This window comes from Rhinopithecus bieti, unplaced genomic scaffold (assembly GCF_001698545.2).
Source record: "Rhinopithecus bieti isolate Rb0 unplaced genomic scaffold, ASM169854v2 scaffold_4104, whole genome shotgun sequence".
Taxonomy (NCBI): domain Eukaryota; kingdom Metazoa; phylum Chordata; class Mammalia; order Primates; family Cercopithecidae; genus Rhinopithecus; species Rhinopithecus bieti.
In genome coordinates this window covers 2,409,220-2,414,122 of record NW_016804554.1, presented here as the reverse complement: position 1 = coordinate 2,414,122, position 4,903 = coordinate 2,409,220, and the positions used below count along the sequence as shown (strand labels likewise).

The 4,903-nt window shown below is 31.2% G+C and overlaps 1 protein-coding gene across 2 annotated transcripts in view; it reads right to left on the bottom strand.

Moving 5' to 3' along the window:
• Positions 1–4,107: 4,107 nt before the first annotated feature.
• The window catches only part of SLCO6A1 (solute carrier organic anion transporter family member 6A1), a 125,422-nt gene continuing 124,626 nt past the window's right edge, over positions 4,108–4,903 (bottom strand). Inside the window, exon 14 of one of the 2 annotated variants that reach the window (XM_017869171.1) lies at positions 4,108–4,283. The gene's annotated coding sequence lies outside the window, so the exon portion shown is untranslated. Of the gene's footprint in view, positions 4,287–4,903 lie in introns of both variants that reach the window. The other variant, XM_017869172.1, reaches the window with a different exon arrangement.

The window sequence follows — 4,903 nt, the reverse complement described above, 5'->3', positions numbered from 1 at the left end:
TAAAAGTTTCCAAAGTAAAAAAATAAAAATTAAAAAATTAAAAACAGGAAAAAGCTTATACAATAAGGTTATAAAGAAATAAATTTTGTTGTTGTTCTTAATTCCCTAAGAATATTCATTTTGTTTGAAACTTATATAAAAGTTAATACATTTTTTAAAATTTAAAATTTTAATTTTATAAAGTAAAAAAGGTACATTGAGCTAAGATTAATTTACTATTGGAGAAAAATATCTTTTATAAATTCAGGGTAGCCTAAATATACAGTGCTTACAAAGTCTATAGTAATGTAATGTCCTAGGCCTTTACATTCACTCAGCAGTCACTCACTGACTTATCCAAAGCAATTTCCAGTTCTGTAAACTGTATTCATGGTAATTATTCTATACAGGTGTATGATTTTTTTAAATTTTATATGCCATATTCTTACTATTCCTTTTCTATATTTAGATATGTTTGCATACATCAACACCTGCCATTGTGTTATAATACAATTGCCTCCAGTATTCAGTACAGTAATAAGCTGAACAAGCTTGCAGCCTAGGAATAATAGACTATACCATATAGCCTAGGTTGGTATACCTAAGCTATGCCATCTAGGTTTATATAAGTACACTCTATGATGCCCGCACAACACTTCTTAAAATGTGTCCCCGGTTTGAGTTGACATATGAGTATATAAGGAGGTACACCAAAACTTTACCTTTTTATAAATCCAATATTCTACTCTGGATGAATAACAGAAGAGTACCTATTAGAAAAATGTATGCTGTGCTAACACATAATTGAAAACATAAGCTGAATTTTCATATGAAAAAATAGTCATGTGTCACTTAACAATGGGTATATGTTCATCGTGATAAATGCATTGTTAGCGATTTTGTTGGTGTGCAAATATCATAGAGTACTTACACAAACTAGAGTATATTGTCATTGTGCATGCTATCCAATCACTTGTAGCCCCTTACTGACCATATAAGCTGTGGATTTTGTGTGCTTAGAGGCCATCTTGAACAAAACAATACAAGATTCAATAAAGCACAAGAGAAAATAATGCAATCAGGAAGCTGCTGCTCCTGCATCATGATGTGATAGGGCATATTGTTTTAAAGGAAACTTTTTTATGAATAGAAGGAGTATACTATAAAATAACAATAAAAATTATAGTATGGTATTGTAAATACATAAACCAGTAACATAGTCATTTATCATTATTATTATCAAATACTATGTACTGTATGTATAATAATTGTATGTGCTATACTTTTATATGACTGGCAGCACAGTGGATTTATTAACAGCAGCATCACCACAAACACATGAGTAATGTGTTGTATTATGACATTCTATCATTGGCCTATTATAGTTTTATGGATTGTATAAGGATAAACCACCTTTGTATATGCAATCTGTCATTAACTGAAACATCATTATGCAGCCAATGACTGTTAATACAAAATACTAGAGACTTCTTTTCAAATAATTATTGCAAAATTCAATTTCTTTGTGTTATGTCTTGCATTTAGACAGAAACAAGTTTATGTTTTCTATTATTTTCTTATCTAGGATTTTCAAGTTGGAAAATAAGTGACTGAATTAGAGGTTAGGGTTGATTAAAATATGTTATCATGTCCTTTGCCCAGTTTTTAGTGGAATTATTTGTTTCTTGCTTATAAATTTGTTTAAGTTCGTTATATATTCTGGATATTAGCCTCTTGTCAGATGCATAGCTTGCAAGTATTAAAATTTCAACACCATCGTCATTAGAGAAATGCAAATAAAAACCACAATGAGATACCATCTCATACCAGTAAGAATGGCAATTATAAAAAGGCCAAAAATAATAGATGCTGATAAAGTTGTGAAGAAAAAGGAATGCTTATACACTGCTGGTAGGAATGTAAATTAGTTCTGCCATTGTGGAAAGCAATGTGGCAATTTCCCAAAGAACTTCAAACAGAATTACCATTTTACCCAGTGATGTCATTATTGGGTATATATCCAAACGAATGCAATTCAGCCTGCCATAACAACACATGGACAGAGATGTGCATTGCAGCCCCATTCACAATAACAAAGATATGAAATCAACCTAAATGCCCATCAATAGTAGACTGGAGGAAGAAAATATGGTACATATACACCATAAAATGATACACAGCCATAAAAAGAATGAGATCATCTCCTTTGCAGCAACATGGACGGATCTGGAGGCCATTATCCTAAGCTAACTAACAAACACAAGAACAGAAAACCAAACACACATTCTCACAACTGGAAGCTAAATTGTGAGAACACATGGGCACAAAGAGGGGAGCAACAGTCATCAGGGCGTACTTGAAGTTGGAGCGGGAGAGCAGAATGAGGATGGAAAAACTACCTATTCATTACTATGCTTATTACCTGGGTGACAAAATAATCTGTACAGCACTCTCATGACATGCAGTTTACCTATATAACAAACCTGTACATGTACCCTGAACTTAAAATAAAAGGTATATATATATATATATGTGTGTGTGTTTGTGTGTGTGTGTGTGTGTATAAAATCAACAGGGAAGGACTACAATTAATGATTAATGTTTATAGCTAGTAGAAACCTCCTGTATCAAGAGTCAACAACAGATTAATAAATTCATCACCAGCACTTTCAATAGCAGATATTCACAAAGTAGTCTCACATTAGAGTTTGAAAACCCATATTGTGCTATATGTGATACCCAAATAAAATATTGTATTATACAATGTTAAAAATATGAAGTGTGCTTTTAAAAAATATTAAATTGAACACACCTTTACTTCTCTGTGTCTGCCAGACTGAAATAACAAAATAAATATAAAAATGGGAGTAAACTCTTTATAATGCTGAAAACTGACAAGTATGCCAAATTGACACTTTCCTAGCTACATATTGCATTTCTAGACTACATTTAACGTTAGATTAATTGCTAGATGTTACAAGCAGTAAAATTTCAATCTGATATAAAAAAAGAATCCAGAAAAGAAAAAGAGTAAGAACCTGAGATTTTCATAACAATCATTTTAAGAACTCAGAACAAGTGCAACTTGAGGAGCACAAATAAATTATCATCAATTTTAAAATATGAGCATTTCCACTATAATATCTTGTATGCATTCCTTTACAGTGTCCCTTTAGGCAAAACTAAGCACCTGGACTGAGTAGGCTTATGGAGAAAATATTGTAAGGTTAAACCACTCAAAAATACTCAACTTTGTAACCAGAGCTCTAACAAAAACAATCAGAATCTTAACACATCTTAGCACAGTTAAACCTCCACTACCTTTTCTACCCACTATCATACTCAGTCCTTTGTAGGATTAAACGCTTGGGCTCACCTTCCTCCTTTAAAATGTAGATCCTTGAGGATATGAACTCCAAAAAGAGGTCAGTTTAATCAAAGTTACAATTCCAACATTTAGAAGTATCTTTCTAGCTTCTCCACCTGCACTTGCAGTATCCTCAGGTACATTAATACTCTCCAAAGTATAATGATCCTTGATGGCATTACCTCATTCAAAACTGACTCCAAAGGAAGGCACTTCTGTGGGATTTTTCGCATTTTTTAAGATTTAATTTATTGCTAAGATCTTCTCTAGAATAGTGAAAAACTTCCCCTGATTATTTAAAGAGGTATTAAATTGGAATTAACCAATAGAACTTCTGAGTTATATTTACATTACTTCCCTGTTTATCAATCCTCCATGAATTACTTTGTGATACAGAAACACATATCCTGTTATAGCAAAAATCTACATTTAAATTTAAAGTTTTAACAGTATTTCTCAACCTAGAATTTTTATTATACCTTCACTGATCTATTTTCTGAAAAAAAAAGAAAGCAAGAGAAACATAAACAGGTAATATGTATCTATACACACCTCCCCTTCCTACAAACATACCTTACAAGCATGTTCAAAGTGGCTTTGAATGTTATTATTTTACTTTATTTCCTAGTTGTATAATTTTTAACACAATATTTCTAGACAGCAGAATATTAAGAAGAGATGTAAATAATCTAAAATTATTAAACTTTAATTCTCCCAGTAAATCCTAAAATTCTACATACATTAAAACACTATCAGAAATGTTTCATAACAGGGCACTTTATTATAAAAATGCAGATCACCATAAATACATTTTTGCTACTTATGTCAACATCATGTGTGATTTTCCTCTTCTGAAAGTTGGGCACAGAAGGAAATGTTGGAGAATTTTTAAAAGAGAAACTCATTTTCACACTCTGATCCTCAAACGATCCACATCCTGCTGGTTCAAACAGAGAAGAGTCAAGCAATCAAGTAGGGTTTTACATGAAGACTAGTTTATAGATTTTTAAAATGCATGTTGAAATAAAATGTATAGCAGGAAATAAAAATGTAGAGTAGGATATGAATATTCCCTGCTTCACATTTTCTTCCGCCACGACCCTGAATTGCCAACCAATCTACATAGGGACACTGACTAATGTTAATAACAGGAGAAATTTTGTCAGCTATTATCACTTCTCCCAAGAGAACAAAGAAACATTGTAGAGAACTTTGTTTCACAACAATCTGATTTGTATACAATATTTGGAAAATATAATTTCAATTGATGTACAATAATGTATAAAAATTATTTAAAATCTCTATACAAACGCATTTTAGCTTAAAAAATCTATAAATAGCTGACACATTTTCTACATTTAAATATTTCTTCACATTAAATAATTATGATTAATTATAAAACAAAGTGTAAAAGCAAGCACAAAAGTGGATTTCAACTCAGATTATCAGTTAGTCTTTATCAATAAAATTCAAGTGAAGGTAAAAAAGCAAATGTAAAAGGTAAAACAAATTAAGTAGAAGTGTATGATTATATTGAATTTTATGTTTACTAAGATT